The sequence below is a fragment of the Excalfactoria chinensis genome, chromosome 1 (genome assembly GCF_039878825.1).
Source record: "Excalfactoria chinensis isolate bCotChi1 chromosome 1, bCotChi1.hap2, whole genome shotgun sequence".
NCBI classification, from domain to species: domain Eukaryota; kingdom Metazoa; phylum Chordata; class Aves; order Galliformes; family Phasianidae; genus Excalfactoria; species Excalfactoria chinensis.
This window is the reverse complement of record NC_092825.1, coordinates 135,301,104-135,325,210: the sequence shown is the minus strand read 5'-3', so window position 1 is coordinate 135,325,210 and position 24,107 is coordinate 135,301,104. Positions and strand designations below refer to the sequence as shown.

The 24,107-nt window shown below is 35.7% G+C and overlaps 1 protein-coding gene across 4 annotated transcripts in view; it reads right to left on the bottom strand.

The window, feature by feature from the left end:
- The window catches only part of FGF14 (fibroblast growth factor 14), a 367,985-nt gene that overhangs the window by 67,147 nt on the left and 276,731 nt on the right, over nucleotides 1–24,107 (bottom strand). The window lies entirely within an intron of this gene.

Here is a 24,107-nt window from a genome sequence, read left to right as displayed (position 1 = left end):
GCAAAAAAGCAATTATTGATTTTCATATGTACAAAAAGCAAACATTGATTTTCATTAGTTCCATAATAACTTTGTTGTTGCTTGTTCTGTGAGTTAATGACTTTCTTTCTTTTTTTTTTTTAATTAAATCACATCCTTACATAGTTACATATGCTACATTCACCTACTGTTAATGTTTTTGCTGTTTTAAGATAGAAATTTTCACACTAATGGGAGAGAATGTAATTTAGAATCATATATTTTACTGCACAACACATTTTCTGTATGGGGCAAAAATTAGTAATGTTGACCAAATTTCTACCTCAATTCTTTAATCCCAATTTTACATTTTTAGCCAAAGATTTGTGTCATAAGTATTATATGATCCACTGTTTGTGCACTGAACCAAGTTTAACAGTACATACTTCTCATGTGTCTAGTCTAATTTATGACTTGAGTTCTAACAAGTAGCTCTAGTTAAAAAAAAATAAAAATGCATAAAATAAAAATAAATTAACAGCCTCGTTTCCCTCAGTGGCATTTTTCAGCCACATTTCTGTCTGCAGCTTTCTTTAAACTACTGTGTTTCTGTCGCAGGAGAACATGTATAAAAGTAGGTATGTCACTGATAAGCTCTTGCTAATTAAAATCCCTACACAAAGTTTTGATAATACTAGTGGAATTTCCTGGAACAAGTGCAGAGAGATGTAACTATGATTCTATGCATCTGACATGCTTCATCTATCTTAAAGTGGCACAGTCAGGCCTGACATCAGTATCATGGCTCCTCAGAAGGAGGAATAAAAAGCAAAATGCACCGCTTACAGCAACCCTAGTAGGCAACCCTGCACACAGCAAAGGGGATGAAACTAGATAAGCACTGTAGTCCCTTTCAACCAGGCCATTCTATGATTCTATGATCTGTGCCTGGTGGGATGGCCATTACCTGCATACCTTTCATCTTGGAAAGAGATTCTGTGCCTAGGAATGAACCAAAGTGTCCCACCATGTCTCCAGACAGGGCAGTGACAGTCCCCCATGCTTCTCCAGTTTTACACTGTCTTCCTGGAGCAGTTTCAGTAAAATAGATGCTCCACAGAAGTCAGCATGGCTTCTTAAAGACTGTGTATAAACGGAGATATGCTCCGTGTCGGCAGCTACCCTCACTCCCCCGGCCTGGCTACATAATGAACACTGGCAGATCCTAATAGGAGGCAGTCATCTCCCAGGAATGCAGACCTGTCTCCTGGGACTGTTCTCACCAGATTTAGAAAGCTCAGGAAACAGCCAGGAAGGCGTCACGTTGACAAAGACCCTTGCAAATTATACACTGATAACAGCTTTTGGATAATTACTGTAAAATAAGTAACAGCAGTGATATTTTATGTTGAGAGCAAAAAGCATGTATGGCTGTTAGCTGAGAAACTGCATTTTTAAAACTTCCTCTTGAAGCTAACGTTTATAAATTTCAAACTTAATTTTGTACCTATAAAACATGATTAATATCTTTGCACCATAAGGAATGATTTGGACCATATGTGTTCTGGATATTGGCTGCTGGCTTGTACTGTAGTTCTGTTGCCACAAGCGTAGTGGAATACTGCTGTTGCTGAGAACAACAAGTATACAATTTGGGATAACATAAAAATAGGAAATAAATACGTTCTTGAATTTGTAAGAAAATATGAAAGGAACACCATGAAAATCTTTAAATATTACTGTTACTCCACCTGCCTCATGCCATACAGTTTGTAATGGCACAGCTCACAAAAGGGTGACCCAACTGAAATCTCAATGAACAGAAGGGTCTACAGCGAAGAAGCGTGCTGTAATGAAGTCCATCTAGCCCTGTAACCCACTTCCAGCAGTGAGCAGTGGACAAAAACAAATTTCTAAAGGAAGAGTTAAAGAAATAAAAGAAAAAAATCATAGCAAGCATCTGGTACTTGGAGAACCAGAATGACTACTGTCTTTAAACAAAAAAACCCAAGGCTACACAACGTATTCAAGCATGTTCCCAGCATGTTGGTGCTGCTTGCATGTGGTATCCCCTCCTATCTCATACAAAGTAAAGAATATTCGCATGTATTACAAGGGAGATGGAGCAGGACTGCAGCCGAACTTTGTCAGCGAAGACAATTAACATTAGAACACACAAATCTGTCATTACAGACATCTTGGAAGAGACAGGGAACAACACTGACTTGTGACTTGTACAAACAAGATTATTTCTGCATAAAGGATACAATTATTATAATTTGTTTTTGGACTTCTAACTGCATAATTACCATGTTTTCATTTAAACACTTATATCAACTTGCTAAACATCAGTGGAGAAGGAGGTCTGGTAGTTTAGTGTGCTGAACTACACATGCATAGCTGTAATGTCTACATAATTTGTTTCTTTAGTGAAAACTCTGATTACAATTTAGTGTTCTGCCTCCACCCTTCCTCCAAAATCTTTAAAACATTTAGCTATTGCTGTGCTATATGGCTTAATTGCAGTCTGTTTATCACCTACTATACTTGAACACACAGTCTTCATTAACTGTCCTTACAAACCAATCAAGAAAGTAACGCCAACGTGACCTAACCCTGCACGTAATTTTGTGTGCCTATAAACAAAGGCTATCATATAAGGAGAATCTAGATCCTAAATGAAAATAAAAATGACAACAGACATATCTCTTTCTGAAAGACTAAATTATAGTGAAGGATGAACTACCTGCCCTCAGACTTTATTCAAATTTAGCATATTTAAAAGTCAGTTTGATTATCTGGATGATAGTGTCAGATTAACAGCAAAAACTTGGCTTATTTTATTTATTTACAGTATTATAACTCCCAGTCTGAGCCTGTGACAGAGAACAATTGGGTCAGTAGTCACTTTAAACCCCAGAAAAAATTAGATCTCTTCCATAAGTAAATGAAATCAAGGAAATCTTGTGCTCTACAAGTAAGTTGTAGAGAAGCCACCACGCTCATTTATATACTGTTTTAGTCATACATTCTTGGACTTGTACCATATTTAACATTCTTGTATTCTGTAAGAAAGTTAGATGGGTATCTTCACCACCAAGGTCTACAAGCTTATTAAATCAAAGGAGGTTGAAGGTTCCTCATCATAATGTTAATAGATAAACTCCTTGCCAATGCTTATATAATTGCTTATTGAGTCTCTTATATCTATGTACTACTAAAGCACTCCAAAACATCTAGAGAGATGACAGGCTACCTCCAGTACTTCTGGATCTGCTTACAATAACTATAGAAAATTATCAGGTTGGTGCAGTAGATTTATATGGCTCCAAAATTTTGACTGAACATGTAACTTTGCTTTTTATCTTTTACTGCATGCAATATCAACTATCTTGGAAAATTCAAGTAGCTCCTCAAGACAGTATAATTTCATTCTGCAGTATTCTGGACAACTTAAAAGAGAGCTCAATACTCTATTATTTGTTTATTTATCAATTAATTTATTTATTGCGTTGTGGCTCTTTATGCCTTCAAGTCGCAATTATCTCTCAGATTGTTTCCCATTCTCCACAGAACTACTGAAGCATGTGTTACCTTCACAGCAAGCTCTAAAGGTTGTGCCCTTCTGCACATCCATGCCCTACATAACTGCTTTCAAGATGAATTTTTAGGCATTAAACCTATTTCTAGATTTTGCCAGGAAATAAGAGGGGAATGACAAAGTGTTGAAAGCTGCAGAATGCAGCACAAGTGCACACTACAAGCTTACAATGAAGCTTCCTATAGAGAAATGTAATAATAAGTCACCTCAAAGTTTATGGAATAAGTTCCTCAAAGAATATAAATGTCAGCTATTAATGTTATACAGCATGTTAATAGGACAGCCTGAATTTAGCTTACTTATTACTTGTGATAATTTATCAACTATGAATGGTTATTTCCCTTTTGTGAAGAGATGAAATAATGAAAGGTCATGCAGTATTTAAAGTTCATCCATGACTTTAAATGAAATATTTCTCTACTCCTAGAACAGCTTATCAAAATTGTTTTCTTGTGGTGTCCTAGCTTTTCTCCCCTCCCGACAGCATGAAATATTGTATTAGCCATATGACTCTTACTCCATTTCTGAATTGTCATCTGGTCATCATGCCATTTCTTCCCTGTACATTATCTGCTCCCTTTACAGTGAAAAGCAACTTGGAATAAAATGCTCACAGCACAGCACAGAGTAAAGATACCGAATACCTTGAAGAAAAATTTGATCAATCACAAAACCAATAAAACTTTATTTTTAAATAACTTGCTAAATTAATCAGGCTACTCATACTGTCTTTCAATTCACACACAAAAAATACCACCTCTGAAGAATATATCCAAACCTGCTCAGATCATAATTCCAACTGAACCTAATGTCAGAAAAACTGAAATGTAAGTCACAGAACTTAATGCATTTTTTAAAAGTGTTAGCAGTTCAGCTACTTGTCAGTCCCATTACACAGTATCTCATTTTCTGTGATAACAGAATTGCAGAAGAAAATAAGCAATTGTTTCAACATTCTGTTTAATAAAAGCAGTTGAGTTCTCAAAAGTATTCACCCTTATCTGGTTTTTGCTCCAAATGAATTTAGGGAGAGTTTTTATGCTAAAATGAACATTTCTATGCCTGGGTCATTGTAGCTGCTGAAGGAGGTTAGATGTTATCTACATTATAGCCATAAAATTGTGCCGTCTTTTGATCAGATTTCAGCTAGGGACAGAGGCCACATATTACTTCTTCAAGCTATTCCGGAGAGCAAACATAAAGTTTTCTGATAGATAATTTAAACTAGATCCTTTTTCTTAATTTCTTACCCCTCTAAGATAAAAATGAAAGTATAGATTTCCCATTAAAAAAGGGAGCTCTGAAGACCAGAGTGTTCAAGCTCAAATACAGGACATTTGATAGTAAAACTTTCTCTATACCCATTTCTGTCTTTGAACATTCAAATAAAAGCAAGCCTGTATTACAACAATTACGTGGCAGGAAACTAGAAAAATAGCCAACAGCAACCATGGAAAAAAGCAACCCAAAAAAGAATGAATATAGACAAAATATTAGTGGAAGGATTTTCTTTTGTCTATCATTCTAACTTTGAATCATCCCTTATTTCCTTTCTGTACTCTTCTTTTTCTGTGCTACCATTCAAAAGAAAGCTCTAGCTGTATTTTGTAAGAAGGATCAAGATTTTTTTTTTTTTAAAAAGGGTGGGGGTAGGGGGGGGAGCGGGGGGAGATTGCTGTTAGTGATGTAACCATCTTGCTACAGATCTCCAGAGCGCCAGGTTTTGTTTGTTGTCTGTCACAGAATTCAGCAGCTTTGCTGTTACCTAGTAAGCATGTCTGTTTTCAAAAGGAAGGTATAAACACTGTCTTTGAATTATATACATTAAATCCATAACAAATGATATAATGACAGCTACCTGTTGCAGTGACTGATTTCTTTCTTTATTATTTTAAATTAATGTTATAAAAATCAAACGACTCCACCTTACTATCTTGGAGTAAATCTATGTGTCTACATCTTCATATTTGCACAGTTTTCCTTGAAGTTAACACCCAAATGAAGTAAAGCTTTCAGAACTCAGGGAAAACAATGCTACTACTACTATTACACTAATTTAGAAAACTTGATTACATGTTAAACATGAAAAACACAAGTGGAAGAGCAATATGTATATATTCCTCTAAGTCCATCAACTGACATGAAGGCAGCCATATCTGCACAGTGAACATTAATAACACTGCCACATACCTTAATATTTGGCCAATTGCTGTGAAGACGTTACACGTATCCTCTAAAGGGAGACCCTAATACAGAATAGAAATTTCCAAATGGAATAAAGCAAGGATATGGCCATAAGAAATCAGGAGAGAAAAGAAGAGCTTAACTGGATCTTGTTTTGTGATGACAGTTTCGGACACAAAAATTCAGAGAGAAAGGGAATGAGAGAGTTGAGTGTCTTAGATTAGAAGTGTCTCCTTCTAGGGAGAAGGAAGGATCTTGCAAAAGGACTGCACAAAGAGACACCTGCAAGGAGGCAGGAGTGGTTAGTGATTGCTGTATAGTATTGGGAGCAGCTCCTTGCTGGCCATGTTCTCTACTGGGCAGTCCTGCAGTTTAGTAAGCTAAAAAAGCTTTGATGACACACTGGAGAGTTCTGATGCTTTTTAGAGCATGAGCTAACTTTCTTTTCTGATAGATCAGTCTACCACCAGCTCACACACACAAGTAAGAGAAAAGAGGAAAATTCTATTACACACAGAATTGACAACAACCTAATAATACCTTATACAAGCCAATGCTATGTAATTGCACCATTATTCCTTTACAGATGCTTTTTTTTTTTCTCCTTTTTTTTTTCTTTCTTTTTATTTTTATTTTTTTCTTCTGAAAGCCCTGCCTAGTGACTCACAAACGTGAAACTAAGCAGCCTCAAAAATCATCTCAACTTCTGAAGCATCCCCAGCTGTTAAATTCAGTGGTATCCTTCAAGCCTTCCAGAATAAGTTTGACATCTGTGAGAAATTCTACAAAAACAAAAACAAACCAAATTCACATGGCACCACAAAATGTTATTGACCTCAAAAAAACATTCTTCAGTAAAATAACAATTCTAGGTTTCAGTCCTGTAAGTTTGAAATCCACATGGCTCTCACAGTCTTCAGTTAAAAAAAAAAATCTGAATTTACTGTATAGTAAGCAATCAAACTGTACCTCTAGATTTACATTCCTTTGCATTTCTAAGTGGGCAGTATCTGAAGGATTCCAAAATAATGATTCGGAAACAATACCAACCATATGGAACTATTCTAGAGATGCATACCACTTGAGGAAATCTCTGGAAAATACTCCAAATACTGACTCAGACACATAGATCTTGTGAAATCAGACCTAGCACTCAGAATTGTAGAGCTCTTAATGGAAATATAGGCAGATGCTTACTACCTTTTCAAATATAAGACACTTTATTTTCTAAGTGACAATACAGTTACTGCATTTCCAGTTAACTGAGGTTACTAGGAGGAAAAATTCAACTTCACATCATTTCATTATTACTGGACTTAATGAAATCTACACTGGACAGTACCCTAGCTATTTCTTTTTCTATTTTGACAGCTTGATTAAGTGTTGCAACCTGAATGCCAATATATTCAAGGTTAAAAATAAATAAATAAAATAAAAAATAAAAAATTGCAGCTAGTATAATGCAGTAGCACTATCTCTCAAGGGCCAAGATTCATAGACTGTGTAAACTAAAGCAATAATGTTAATTTTAGTCTGGAAAAGGTGGTTTTGTTACAGGCTCTGCTGAAGATTCTTGCTCTGAATCAGAAGCAAGTCTGACTAGCTCATGATGACAAGTTTGTGCAACTCATAGCTAGAAACCCCCAGTGAGATAATTAATAAGTTCTTAGCTTGTCCCAGTAAAATTCTCATGCAGTTAGATTTTTTTCTTGACATCACTTTCAGTGATAATTAAACTAACTACTTCTTGTCTTATCCTAGGTGAACATAAAATAATTGATTGCCTTTCTTGTGACTCTACAGTACAGACTAATATAATCCAGTTCCCTCAATATCAAAATCCTACTGAATCCAAGATTAGCATATGCAAAGCTTTTTTCTTATCACTATGTGAACTACATTATCAAACAGTGATGAGTCTGATTTGATATAGCATCTTCCTGGTAAGTTCACACAGGCTGTTTCTCACTATGTTTCTATGCCTATAAAATGATATTTTAAGAATTTATCTATGATATCTGGAGAGATACTGTTTGCTAAATTCAATCTCCTTCTCCCACCCCATCTCTGAAAGTTAAATACATCTCTTGACTTGCTTTGTGTCTTTTGAGATGTTACCCCTTGGCATGTCAAAGGTCAGTCCACATCAGGCAGTTCTGATCAAATATGCCCAACTAGTCTATGAATATTCTAGCTTGACTGAGTCGTCTTTTATGGGCCCAGTTAGGTTCAGATCAGTTCTGGTGACAAACCCCCCTGTGAAGAATAGAATAATGGACCACTCATTGCTCTTCAGCATGCTACAATCAGACCAATGCCTTATTGTTCCTTTTCTTATTTGTTATTACTCCATATCCATACTTTTCCTATATCCTTATTTCCATCTGTTTGTCATGGTTTTGCAATTTTGTAATTTTGCTATCAGTATTCCACATCATAACATCATGTAAGAATGAATAATGTTAACTAAATGTGCAGCTCACAGAAGAAGACTACATATCCCAGAGAACATCACGGTCAGGGATAAATCATATGACAAGGACACTATATAATCTGACTTCGGGGCTGGACTTCCTCTCTTGAATCCTGCCTGCCAGGAAGGGAGCGTGGGGGGAGCATTCCAGCCATTTTGCCTAGAGTTACAGTAGGCCTCTCGGTTTCGGGACTCACGCTCCCTCCTATTTTACTTGATTCGTTAGCTTTAATTCCAATTATATTGTATTATATTGTATTATCCTGTATTCCGACATAGTATTTAGTAAATAAGTGTTCCTCCTTAGATTGTTGCCACTGTATTTATTTTCTTTTTCCCTTTTTCCCTTTTCCTTTTGGGATAGCAGTCTGCAGGCTGTTCCCCTGTCACGGGCGCAGGTAGATTCTAGGTTAACCCGTGACACTGTTCTACATTTTGTATAACAATCTTCTAATTTTGTCTGTGTTAGGATAAGATTGGCTCCTTTTTTCCTTAATCTGATCTTTCTTGATAACCATCAGCTCTCCTGAATGCAAGTATCCTGAGATATTAATTTTTTAGGTACATTTTTACCCCTTGTTTCTAGACAAAGCTCCAATGAAATTAACATGGTCTCTGCTTGAGGTGTGCTGTACCTACCTATTTCAACCTATGTACAGAACGGTCTAAAAAAGACATTCAAAGGGTCAATAATTTCTATCTATGCAGGAAGAGAGGAGGAGGGAAGGAAAGTGGAAGGGTTGTAGCACCAATGATAGGCATATGGTATTATTATGCAAATCAGTATTTGCAGCTATTTTCTCTGGGGGAAAATAACACAATCTAGCACTTCCATCAGATAATCAATAAGTAGATACTGAATTAACAAAACATATGGCAGACTAATTTGCATTGTAAATGTTACTCCCTCCTAAACAACTCTTCTATACTATTTAAAGCACTTATTTATTTCTATTGTAAGCACTTCTTTCATCCCATTTAACACCATTTCTATCTTGCAATTCACCGTGCTTTCAAATGAGAAACATACAGTGTAGTTAATATTTTCACCTTTATTAAGAGGTGTTTGTGATTAAAAGAATTAAAGGAAAAAGATGTTTTTCTTTGGAATTTGTATGTCTCATTTCATAAATACAAAAATACTTTACTTACCTTATGTGTCAGAAATGAAACTACTAAAAGAAATGAATCCAAAGTTTATGTTGTCAGAAATTCCTCAAATATTCTACAAAAGTCTTTCTTAACTCTCTGAAGATCAACAAACATCAAGAAAATATGAGCTAAATTTATTTCTAAGGATCTACCTTATGAAAATATTTCAATTGAGTGATTTTATATTTCTACATTAAATAAGGTTGCAAGTAAGACGGAAACATGCTTAACAAATACAGTTGAGAAAAAAGCTATAGTCATGGTTTCAAGTCTTCAAAATTAATATATTTATATGTACATTAACCTTTAAAAAATACATATGTTCTAGTCAATATTTTAATTAATATAAAAGAATTATGGTTTAATGTTATAAAGTATCTACCACATGTATGTTTATACATATGTTTCCGGAAGAGAAAAAACACAATCCAACAAATTTAGGAGAATCAGCTGCAGACAGGAAATGAAATACCATCATGTAAATGTCAAATATTGTTGCAGCGTATTCTTAGCTAAGAACAAATAGAAAACTCAATAACATATATTCCTATGTTCTCCCATACACACCATAGAATAAAATAGGAAAAACAAAAATCCCCAAAACGTTCAATTCCATCAACAAATGGTCCTCTAAAAAATCTTTTCTATTTTTAATAATGGAAAAGTACCATTCTCCTGAGCGTAACAGGTTGTGGTAATGGTATTTAAAGAAAACGGAAGAAATAGATGAAAACCTTAATAAAATATTAATAAGGCTTCTATTTACACTATAGATAGCATTCAAGCTTACAAAATAAACATCTCTTCTGTAGTTTAAAATCAGAAATTACCATTCAGTTCTCAGTAGTATGAGACATTTACTCACAGTTTTTTTCATCATTTACCTCCAGTAACAGATTTGATTCATCAGGCTTTTAATCATGTGGGGCTCCCTAATTTCCAAACAATTTCCACATCAATTTATCTTTCATACCTATGGGGGTTCAAGTGCACTTGTCTACCTCCTCCTGCTAATTGACCTGTTGAGCCACTCAGAGATGTGCACTAGAATACTACATTCACATTACTATCCTACATTTCCAAGTAAGCTGTACATTTTTATTACAGTTGCTTATTTTAAGCTAGCTGGCATCATGCTATGCACTATTTTCAAGGTTATATGGTAACTCCTGATATGTTCCCTTTAAAGGTTTTCTTTCCTTCTACAAAAATCTCATGAAAGTAATGCAAATAATTATACACTATGGAAAGTATGAAAAACATATAAAAATACTTCTTGTTAACAGCTTACTAACTCCATGCACATACATTTAGCTGATTACACTACAAAAGGATGTGTTTATCTTTTGCTCTGCCATTCTTATTTAGGGTTATACAGAATGAAAATACAGAGCCATCCTTTGTGTTGGAAACAGCAATTTAGTAAATAGAACCAGAAAATTGGATACTAGAAACTTTTACATATGCACTTTTCCAGAAAAATTGTTTGTAGATGAGTTTTGCATAAACAACTTGCATAATTTTCACTATTTTGACTCCCTCAGGTGCGCTGCTTGCAGTCCAATACTTAAGCACATGTAATTCTGTAATTCTAACTGCTGAAATTCTGCAGGATTGATTTGTCACCATGCTTTCATCGTGGTAAAGGGTTCTGTTAATTAGAGAGTGCCTTTTTTTTTTTTTTTTTTTTTTTCTGAGAAATGTAGGTGATTTCTTCAATTTTCATTAACTTTTATAGTTTTATTTTAGGCATAGTAGGAAAGAAAAAAGAAAACACAAGTATAAGCCTGGTCCTATGATCGTATTTGGAGATTTGTCTGCCTATTTGTTTGTCTGTTTATTTCAAAAGGCATAGTCTTCAAATTTCTTAATAAAGACATGATTTAGGCCACTTTTTTTTTTTAAACAAATGTTCATCTTGCCTTTAGAACATTCATTTTCAACATACAGTATGGTTATAGCCACAAATGTTCAACAAAAACAAACAAACAAACATCTGAATTGGATATTTAAAGTGAAAGGAAAGGAATGACAGATGCAAAATAAATACGAGATACTACTAATTATAACACAAAAAGAGGAAAGAATTTTGTCCATTTTTACTCCTTTCAAACACAGATTTCACAAGTAATATCATACACTTAAGTAGAAAGGGCTGTATACAAGAAGGTATTTTTTCAGGTTGTTGCTAATTTTCAAATCTTTTATGACAATATTAAAAACTGTGGAACCAATCTAACAGCAGTATTAACAGGATTATAGAATCACAAAATAGCTTAATTTGGAAGGGACCTTGAAGGTCATTGAGCTCCTTCTCTCTGCAGTAGTCAGGATCACCAGAAATCGTGGCCTGGAGTTTGCAACTCTACACAGCATTTCACTTAACTGCTATCCCAAAATCATGTGATTTTTAAATAACTGTATTTTTCTGCAGAAGTTCAACCCAGAAGATAATAGTGTCATATTTAGCAAAATTTTTCCAAGAAGTATGATGACATAGTGCAAGTTGCAGGTTGGCCGCTGACACTGCTGCTTTGTCTTACATCAGCACAATTAGATTTCCTCTGTCAGGATCAAACCAGTTGGATATGTCGTGCAAGTGGAGTTGTATCTACGTTGTCGTAAGGTGGTTTTATATGACATTATCCTAGGAGAAATTATACCCTAGTACAAGTTGTCAAGTAATACAGTTAGCTTACGAAACAGGCTTGAGATAAGAAGCAGTCACCAGAGATGGCAAAGATAGAAGCAAAAGCACTCACTTTAGGCAGAAACTCTGAATGTGAGGTTTTAGCTTATGGCAAACAAACAGTATGAAGAAGGATACTTCTGTTTTCAGTTCACTGTTTTGCCACTGTGTTTGACTGAAATGGCAAAGAGACAGTATCCTTTTAGAGGATCTACTTAAGAGACATTTCTGAAAAGAACCTGTGGATGAAAAATGCAATTTTGCCATGGTTTGGTGGCAGAAAGTAAGACATTCAACCCTTCAGACCACATACAAGCTGGCTGAAGAAAATATTTCAGAGATTAAATTCATTCTACCACAAAATTAACTCAAATCATTTGAATCTAGGTCAGTTGTTCTAGAAGTTATCCAGGTGAGAGAAGCCTCTGTGAATGCATTCAAACTACATCCTGTGGCACTGCTTTGAATTTGTTATGACTTTAAGAAAACATGAGAAATTTTGATACCTATCATCTAACCTTTTCAGATCCCAGCTGAACAATGGTGTGCAAAAAGAACTGGTGACTCTACACAGAGTAGCTTTAAGAGATTCTATGTTCACATATCTGAAATCTTAATATATGCTCCTGTTACCATGGTCACTTGAATGCTTCTAAATTGCACAGCATCCTAAATACTTTATTTATTTACTGAAAAATGAAGATTGCTTACAAGGACTCATGCTCAGCTTACACGGTAATTATAAAGCTGATTTCATTTCTACAGGCCACATTCTGTGGGATTCTCAGATGGAAGCCATTAACAAAACAAGAAGTCTCTGTCACTGTATTATTGGTATTTGACAGCACTGCTCAGGCTCTGGTTTCACACAGATTTTTACAAAGAAGCAGCAGTTTCCCCCTCACTGAGGCTACCTGTAAGCATCAAACTGCTCGTGTACAGGAATTCCTCTGTGTAATCTTTTATTAGCAAAATATCAGATTATTGATTTAACAACCCATCCTAGAAAAACCTGCCTTCCTCTCAATACTTATGATTTGAATGTGTATAGCAAAGAAAAAAATGTGCTAATGGATGTATTTCCTTATTGCTTATATTTGTTTTAACTGTTCACACTGTAAAATAAGCAAATTAGTCTTTTTATGATATATTTGTTATTGCCTTAATGGATCTAGAGATTTACCTCACAATAAAAGCACAATATGCCACTCTAATAGGGGTTTATCCAGTAAAGCTTGCTTTCTAGGTCATTCCAATCACAGAGCAGTATCAATTTGACATTAATAGAGAGATACTAATAACAATCTCAAGCATGAGCTAGAAAATCTCCTGCTGCCTACCAGTGAGGGGAATTGAGTTGGAAACCTTGAGAAAATGCACGCCATAAAATGCCAAATAAAATTCCTTTTTTCATCTAGAGATAAAGGAGTTCTGTATTGCTTTAACAAATAGGACTTGACAAAAAGAAAATAGATGTGGATGTTTTTCAGGACATGTTGCTTTGCACAAACATAGTTAGCAAACCTCTTGAAGACCCTTTCTTCACATGCCATCCAGTCTGCTTAGGAATTACAAAGAGATGGGAACAACTAAGAAGCAAAACAGTTGTCTACTGTTCTCTGCATTTTTATGAAGTTATTGTTACATAATCTTAAATGCAAAGCTTCCTGCTTTGATAACTGTGGAGCTGTTGGAGCTGGTACAGAGGAGGTTCACAAAGATGATCAGAGGGCTGGAGCACCTCTTCTATGGAGACAGGGCTGAGGGCTAGGCTAGTTCAGCTTGGAGAAGGAAGGCTCTGAAAAGACCTCACTGTGGCCTTCCACAATGGTTTTACTTTAATGTCTGTGATTAAACTACATATTTATGTATAATTTACATTACTTCTAACTGTGTGTGTTGGGGGGGATGCTTTATGCTACCCTCCCTCTTTCATATACAAACGGTAGGAGTACAATTAAATGTGTTAAGACTCATGCTCTTATTTCCTTGCAATTCTAAAATTCTGATGAAAAATTCTAGGTAGATTTAAGCACACTTCTCAAACCTAAATCAAAATACAATTCAAGATACTGAAGATTTTGATGAGTAATTATTTCTCTAAATAAATCAACTGTTTAGCAGGATAACTGCAAAGTATCTCTTTCATAATATTCCAAATTTATTGTTAACATCTTAAATAAAAAAATATTTTGCTTTACACAAGCTGTTTTTACATCTTTGCTTTAAGCAAATAAGATTTTCCAGTATTTACTGCTAATCTTGAATGTATGCAACAGAAAATAATTATTAGGTTAAATAAAATCTTTCATTTTACCTCAAATTTAGTTCCATGAGATATGAAACAAACAAACAAAAACCAAAACCAAAACAACAACAACAACAACAATTTATTGCTCACTCAGGATACATTTGTGCATTACCAACTTTGCTTCCATTTAGTATTCAGGAATTAGCATTGTGAATAGCTATGATTACACAACTGTTGTTCACTATTCCTTCGTTCAGTAATATATTAACAGTTACACTTGAGGACTTCTTTTGTTACTTTACAACTAACCAAAACATCAACATTTTCCTGAGATGTACATAATTTAAGGCTTTCATTCCACAAAAATGTCCAGAAACCTTCTCTTACTGTTGGCTCATATTTCCTCTAAAAGGGTTAACAAGGTCATAGAATCTTTTCTTTAAGACCAGAACAAGGAGTTGCAACTAATGATTTTTAAGGTCTCTTCCAACCAAAGTATCATAGTATCATAGTATCATAGTATTGTGCGAGTTGGAAGGGACCTTAGAGATCATCGAGTCCAACTCCCGGGATTCAAGCCCTCTGTGTAGCAGAGCGGCACTTCTACCCCCTGCTCCACAGGGGGGGATTCGAACCCGGGCCCCCTGGTGTTGCAAACGGGAATTCTACCACTGCGCCACCGGAGGCACACATTCATTCTATGACTCTAGGATAACAGCAGAAGTTCACAGAACCATAGAATCATCTGAGTTGGAAGAGACCCTTAAAGGTCATCTAGTCCAATTCCCTCCCCCAGTGAACGGGGACAACTACAGCTAGATCTGGTTGCTCAGAGCCTGGTCCAGATATATTTATACTATATTTGGGTTTGGCATGATCTATAGGCTAATGAAGTTGAACATGACTCTTCAACAACAAAATCTGGGACCGTATCAAATTAAAGGACACTTTGTGTGAGTGTTCTGCCTTGTTCGTATTTAATAAGTCAGCACCCCTGCCTTCTCCTACCAGGGTAATTCCAGCAGTTTCTAAGGTGGTTATTTTCACCTTGAGTAGTTTCAGACATGATATACTAATGAGACTGTTTTCATATTATTGGTAGTATAGTAAGTGAACCTAATACGATTAGGTTCAGTCATCCTAATCCATTCTGCTGTCTCCATTTTTTCACCCTCAATGACATATTTATATATCCAAAGCTATGAATCAAACAATACTTCAGACAGTGTCTTACTATTTTTCATGTCCTCTACAGAGCAGTTATCCCCATATAATAATCTCCAGAAATCAAAGCTCAAATGATCTATCTTTTCCTCCACTCATGTCAGTTGAGGAAAAGCAGATTTCACAAGTCTGAGTAGGATGGCACAGGACAAGATGCTGTCAGCTGTCAAAGATATAGTGAAATTTCCCCAAGTATATATCAATTTTATCTCTTATTCTTTTCCCAGTGGCTATTCTACAGCCATCCTCAATGCTCAAATGAATGCTAAATGTGTAATAGAATTGCCTCAGTTAATGTTTCTGAAGTTGTTTCTTTCAGTGCCTGAAAGGCTGATTCTTTCATCTCCTTCACTGCTGGTGCCAACAGATACTTGAAAATGAAGAGACAAGGGCACACTCTCGATCTTCAAATGTCAAGAAGAAAACTGTCAAAGCAGTACCCTTCATGAACAATTTAAGGGTTGAAAAAGAATATTAAATGCTATTTCCTGCTATCTTTTCCTAAGCTTAAAAGTTCTCTAGAGGAAAAGGAAAATAATAAAATAAAAAAAAAAAAAAAAAAATGGGGGGGTGGGGGAACAAATATACTTTTTTCTAGCAACATTCAGATGTCAAATTCCTCTCTTGAGGAGAAGTGGAGAGGGAGGTTCCATTCTCTTCTCCCTGGTAACCAATGATAGAATGCAAGGGAACAGCACAAAACTGTGCAAGTGGATACTCAGGCTGGACATTAGAAAAACTGCTTTACAGTGAGGCTGGTGAAACACTGGAACAGGATTCCTAGAGAAGTCATTGGTGCCCCACACCTCTCTGTGTTCAACAGACACTTTGATAATGCCATCATTAATATGCTTTAACTTTGGTCATCCCTGAAAGTGTCTGACAGCTAGATGAGATGATTTTTGTTGGTCCCTTCCAACTATATTATTCTATTTTATTCTACAGAGAGATCCTTCCTTCTACAATTTGTTCAAGAACAAAGTGAATTAGGATGATACTTACACTGATACAAAACCTTCTAGTAACTAATGGAGTAAAGCCATATACTTCCAGATTCCACTGAAAGTAATGGAAAAATTTCTACCAAATTACTCTATCCCAGTATAAAAAGAAAAGTAATTATTATGAAAGTATGAAATTACTACTGCTGCTGAGTTCTGAGAGAATACATTTTTCTGTTCATATCTCCCTGAGAACATCAATGATTTATGAAGATAGAACTTGAAGATTATTCTTATCAATTACATTTCACTTTTTTGTGTGACCAGTCTGTCCTCACATTATTGCACTAATATGTGTCTTGCTCTTCTCTTAGCATATTCCAGTTTAAAAAAAAAAATAAAAATAAAATAAAATAAAATAAAATAAAATAAAATAAAATAAAATAAAATAAAATAAAATATATTTTTTTAAAACTAGCTTTTGGAAATAAAGCTGTAGTAGTAGCAATACCAATACTTAGCAAATGAATAAAGAAACGCTTATACTTCTACATACCCTTAACATCTTCTAAGCTACCTTTAAGAGCTCGTCTTATCATATTATTCTCTTTGTTGTCTCTTTGTTGATGATCTGGACTGTGTTTGATTTTGGCCTGTAGCCTGAATGGCAATATGACAGGGTATAACTACTTAGAGAACATCAGTCATAACATGGAAGTCAGATGCTGGCCAAGAGGGACATGAAAAAGTGAACGTATTATGTTTTTGAAATGCTGGTTATATATTTATATATATATACACATATATATTTTTTTGCCTATGGTATAAAACCCTTTTTTGTTCCAGTGGCATAAAATCCTTTCTCTCTCTCTCCCTCTATTTTTTTTTTTTTTATTTTTATTTTTTAAATTCATCAGCTGTTAGGCAATTCTGCAATAAGTAAACAATTCCATGGTGAATTAGGCAATCACATCTCTTTTGTGGAAAACTCTAGGTCTTTAGCTGAATACATCTGCAACACTGCAAACCACTGATGTTTCATTTTCATGTTGAAACACTCTGTTTTCAGACTTGCAGCCTCAACCACATAAGAGGTTGAGTAGTGTAGTCTAAATGTTTGGCAATCCTGAAGAAGCTCTACTATCTTATTAACAAGCCAAAGCTATCTGCAACATCGCGTGTTATTGGAAAAAGAAATCCACAGGTGCACAGAAAGAATTAAGTCTTCAGCTTTTCAGTTACTATTCAGTACAGAATTTTCCTGCAGATCCTGCATATTAAGTCCAGAGATTTGTGTTTTGCCACGTAGTGATTTTATGTCACCTTTTATAACAGGATGTTTAGTGACAAATATATCAGAAGAACAGAATGTAGAGAACATTCATAACTGAATTCAAACATGATGAGGTGAATCACCTTCCCACCCCTACTCCAAAGCTTTTAGTGTAGAATTCAGGTTTGACTGCTTATTTTCTACAGATTTATGATTTCTCTTGAGATGCCCTCAGGGGGAGACAGTATTTCCCTAGGGCTGTAATTGTATTCTGCTAAAAAACAAGAATACTTGTCAAGTCAAAAGGAATCAGTCAAGACTCCTTCTCATCTGACAGTGAATAGAATATGTTGAATAAACACTGCAAACAATCATCAGTTTAACCCTTGCAAGAGGGATTTTTAAAAGTGCTCAGTTGTGCCCTGCTGCCAACACAATCAACAGACACAGACATATTAATAATCTCCCACTTGAGACAACAGCTTCCTAATAGGATGTTATTGGCACCTTTCAAGTTCCTTGAAAATAATAAATTCTTACAAAGCTTTCCCTAATTACACAGGTAAATACAATGGTTTCCTCTTTTCTGAGATATATTATACTTTAATATTACGGGATATAAATTGAATATTCTGATCCAGGTAGTTGAAAGTTTAAGAGATTTATAAAAATGAAAATACAAGTGATTATTTCATGCTGTCAAAATAGTATAGCACTTTTATTGGATAATAAAAGCAGAATTTTGCCTACCTAAAGCCATTCTTCAGCCAACCACAAACATTTTTGGAAATAGACTTTATATTTTAAAAGTTGCAATTAATTCACATTCAGTTATCTTGATGCCTAGACACATATCTTTTAGAGACAGACCTGAATAACAGAAGTTACCTTAGTTGTTCAGCAACACCAGTGATAGACAGCTTCACTTATGTCTAATCTATTCCATACAGTTTATCATTATTTCTTACCTAGAAATCTTGAGCATCCAGTGAGAAGTCTTAATTACATCAAACATATTCTGTAAGGGATATCAACTTACCATAAATCCATCTACAATTGTCTGCCATATTTTAAATATTAATTAATAATAGAAAAATATAGTGGGTTTTGATGAGAAACATGGTTTTGAAAATGTTTTAAAATTTGAGAGATTTTAAATCTTTGATAGCCACTTTTCATATATGATTAATGGAAAACCAGAAATGTTGAACATGATCTTTTTGATAGCCTTGTTTAGTGACAATTACTATGGAAATAAAATAATAGAAATAGGGACATTGGAAGACTACATTGTACACAGCATTTAGTGTTTGGGATTACAGACAACTCTGACCACCTAAACTGAGGATAAAGAACCATCCAGAAAAGTGCAGTTATATTTCTGTAACAAAACAAACACTGGCCAAAAGTACAGAGAGGTTACCATGAGAAACAAGAAATGCTAGAAGCAAAGACTTGACAGACTAGATTAGGCTGCTGGTCCATCAAGCTCATACTCAGCCTTTGGCTGTGGCAATTGCAAAATAACTCAGAAGCAAACCACCTCCAGTGCATCTGCAGGAAAGGATGCCATATATTGAAGAAAGCATTCCTCTTGATCCTTGTGGCCATCACCTTACTTCCTGAAGCATGAGATTAGATTGTACTCATTTTAGCATACAGATACTATTCTTTGTCGTAAAATTATTAATTGAAAAATATTCAACTGCAGCTGCTGAGTCTCTAATCTTCCATTCTTTGACATGAAATTTGGACATGCTGCTTTTTAACCTTCAGGATTTACTTCATTGCACATTTCTGTAATTTTAGGGATTATCAAGAGATTATTGCAAATGCATATCAGGAATTAGCACAGGAAAGGAAAAGTAATATTTTAAGCAAATATGAAAGTTTTTCTTACAAACAAAAAAAAAAAAAAATTGTGGACCTCAATGAATAGGACATAAATGTTTGGTTTAAATGTCATGAAGCATTACCACAAGTTTTCAGTCAAATGGTGTTACTAACCCCATTCACCAGAGTGAAAGAGCTGCCAGGGATAGAGCTAACATAAAATACTGTTGCAGCTCTAGTAATCTTTATTGCATATTAAAAGTAGCATACTTCTACTACATAAATACTATGAACCATAGTTCAAATAGTAACCACTTCTAGTCACAGAATCACAGAATCACAGAATTATAGGGGTTGGAAGGGACCTCTAGAGATCATCGAGTCCAACCCCCCTGCCAAAGCAGGCTCCCTACACCACGTCACACAGGTAGGCGTCCAGGCGGGTCTTGAATATCTCCAGAGAAGGAGACTCCACCACCTCCCTGGGCAGCCTGTTCCAGTGCTCCGTCACCCTCACTGTAAAGAAGTTTTTGCGCACATTCATGTGGAACTTCCTATGCTGAAGTTTCAGCCCATTTCCCCTAGTCCTGTCCCCACGCACTACTGAAAACAGACCAGCCTCGCCACTATGGCTCCCACTCTTCAGGTATTTATAAATCTGGATCAAGTCCCCTCTCAGCCTTCTTTTCTCAAGGCTAAACAGACCCAGTTCCCTAAGTCTCTCCTCATAGGGGAGATGGTCCAGGCCCTTCACCATCTTTGTGGCCCTCCGCTGGACTCTTTCCAAGAGATCCCTGTCTTTTTTGTACTGGGGAGCCCAGAACTGGACACAGTATTCCAGATGAGGCCTCACCAGGGCAGAGTAGAGGGGGAGGATCACCTCCCTCGACCTGCTGGACACGCTCTTTTTAATGCACCCCAGAATGCCATTGGCCTTTTTGGCCACAAGGGCACACTGCTGGCTCATGGCCAACCTGTCATCCACCAGGACGCCCAGGTCCCTCTCAGCAGAGCTCCTTTCCAGCAGGTCTTCTCCCAGCCTGTACTGGTGAATGCAATTATTTCTACCTAGGTGCAAGACTCTACACTTGCTTATGTTAAACCTCATCCGGTTTCTTACTGCCCAGCTCTCCAGCCTGTCCAGGTCTCGCTGAATGGCAGCACAGCCTTCAGGCGTGTCAGCCAATCCTCCCAGCTTCGTGTCATCAGCAAACTTGCTGAGGGTGGTCACTATCCCCTCATCAAGGTCGTTGATGAAGATGTTGAACAAGACCGGACCCAGTACAGACCCCTGGGGGACGCCACTAGTCACAGGCCTCCAGCCAGACACCGCACCGCCAACGACAACCCTCTGCACTCTGCCAGTCAGCCAATTCTCGATCCACTTCACCGTCCACTCATCTATCCCATACTTCCTCAGCTTTGTTATGAGGATGTCATGGGGGACCGTATCAAAAGCCTTACTGAAATCAGTAAGTAGTAGTCCTAAACATCCAGAAAGTAACAAGTATAAGCATCAGACTTTTCACAGTGATGATATCACCATAAGCTTATCTACAGCTCTGTTCTGCTCAGCTGTGCTAATAAATATATTAGCAGTTTGCTGTATTTATTTTTGGCAGGCAACTTGAGAGACAAATTACCTATCTCCAAACACAGATATAAATAAGCATAAACCATGCAGACATATTCTTCCTCCCTGATACTGTATTGCAACTCCTTCTGGAACACACTGAACTTTATTTCACCACTCAAGCAATGCATCCCAAGCTACAGAGGAATATACTCCCTGAAATGTGCTTTTCAATCTCCTCTCTATTAAACTTTTGTTATATGAGGCAAGTACAGATCACTTTCTGACACAATGTGCTGTCCCTGCATTTCTGTTTTATAAAAGAAATATTGCCATAACAGTCATCTAATTTGTTTGCCTCAAATAATAATAATAATAATAATAATGATAATAATAATTCTGTGAATTAGTTGAAAAAAATCCTACTCAAATGTGGCAGAATAAAGTATGATAAAAGCAAACAAGAACAAACTGTTCCATCACCTTTCCAGGGACAGAGTTGAGGCTGACTGGCCTGTTGCTCCCTGAATCTTCCTTCTTGCCCTTTTTGAAGACTGAAGTGACATCACTGGCTATCCTCCAGTCCTCAGGCACCTCCCCTATTCTCCAAGACCTCTCAAAGATAATAGAGAGCAGTCCAGCAATCACCTCTTCTAGCTACATATTTTTATATATTTAAATATATGAAATTTTTAACAAGCACTCCCATTATTTGGTGCTTATTTCACTGACAGTAGAGGGCATACCAAACTTATAACCAAGGGAAAACAAGTAATATACATATATATGTATTGCAGATGAGGTAGATAAACCACAGTGACCAAGAATCAAAGAAGGCACTAATAGAAAGTGGCTAGATAAATATATATATTTCTTTTTCTGCAAAGGACAGTATTTAGAACATTCTGCATACAGCGTTTTTTCATCTTGATCCTCAGGGAGAAGGCTATTTTCTCTCTCATGCTTTGTCTTCTTATTTTCAAATGTGTTAGTCTCTATGCTGAAAGCAGTCAATTATGGAGATGAAAATACATTATCAAAATTTTCAATACATGAATATGAAACAATCAAACCTGCATTATGGGAAATGACCACTTTTTAAATCTGCATTAAACTCCAGAATATTACTACATTTCATCTTTGACAAAAGTATAAGTTGAAAATCATTTTGTACACATACTAAAGCCCAAGGTTTCCACTTGGTTTTCTGATGTGCCACTTCTCTTTGTCACCTAATGGTCCACTTATCTTTTTATTCTCTGAACAAGAAATAGAAAGCAGTACAGCCCCCAAATATTAATTTCCTTACCTCACACAAGCTAAAGTGACAGTTTGAGACACTATCCCATGAAATCTTTAAATGAAATACATTAAAAACATGAAAACATTCACAGAACAAAGTTCCGAAGTTCCTAACAAGTTTTCAGTAACCACAGGAATATAAGAAGACACCAAGCACAAAAGTATTACTACTAGGTGGCAATGAAAAATATGCAGTCCTGCAAAACATTATACGTGGATTGCATTTTTGACTTACATAACCATTTATTTATATCCACAAGACTGTTCACAGCCTAAATAATCTGCATTGTTTAAAAAGACATAGGAACAAGGGAATTCAGATTCCCACTACTGTCACAAGAAATACATTGAATGGTCCAGGAAATTGATACGTTTTCTAAAATTCACAGTTCTTTTTGAAGGAAGAAGTATTATTTCAGAAAGCACTGGACAGGGATGTAGCTGTACCAACACATAACACATAATAAAGTACTGTTCATCATACTGAAAAGAACTCCCCACGTAGAACTGGGAAGTCAGTAATGTCCTAATACTACCAATTCCATGTTTTATTTTCTAGACTTCTTCCTTCTGACAGAAAACATAGCATGTCAGATGTTGTTTTCTTATGATAGATTTTGTTGTTGTTGTTGTTATTGTCTTGAACAGAAGAAAAAAAAAATTGTTTTACATCATGCTGGTGGAGTTTCCAACAGATCTCTTATAAGCAGCAATTTTCTCTTTGTCTTGACGTTGACATTCAAGATTAGTTCAATTTTTCCCCCTAATTAGGTTTTCCCAGACAATTGTATTTTTGAAACAAAATACTTTCCCTGAGGGCATCAGAAACTTAATCTGTCCAATTTCCTTTCAATGGATATTGAAAACAAAACAGTGTATTGTAACTCAGTGGGAAATTAAGAATTACATGACGCAAGAAATGGAAAAAGTACTATTAAAATAAATTTGACATAGAGGGCAATAAAAAATAGTAACGAAAAATCCTTTAAGCCACGTTCGTAAGGCTTGACAGAACTGTCTGCTCCTATTAAAGTTTGTCTGTCTTCTAAAGGAGGGTAAGACACTAATTTACACAAAATTGAGGAATTTTATATTCATAACAGACTGACTGATTAGCATTAAATCTTCTGGAATATCCTAAACAAACAGAGGCCTTTCCAATCACTTTATACAGCAATATTGCTCATGACTCAAAAGAATTTTTCTTATACTTTGAACTTTATACAAAGCTTCTGTTCTTCACAGAATTCACATTGTTTCTGATAGCCGACATTAAAAATTCTATAGTGCTAAGCATAAAGTTGGAACACTACAATAAACTTAAGGCTATAAATGACTTCTTATATTGATTTTATAATTATAGTTATTGTTTTATCAATAAATCTAACTGTTTATCAGCTTCTGGATTCAGAACAACTCTGAAAGAAATAACTACAGGTCATTATTTGCATTTTCTGGAGAATTTAATTGAAAATAATAATCTTTGTGGTGTATTGCACACTACCAGTATAGCCTACTGGGAAATATGTGTTCTACTAACACATATACTCTCATATACAACATACAGTGTTTTCTACTATATATCATTTATAGATATGCTGCATGCATACATGAGTACACAGGTGGGCGTACTATATGAATAAATAAAAAATA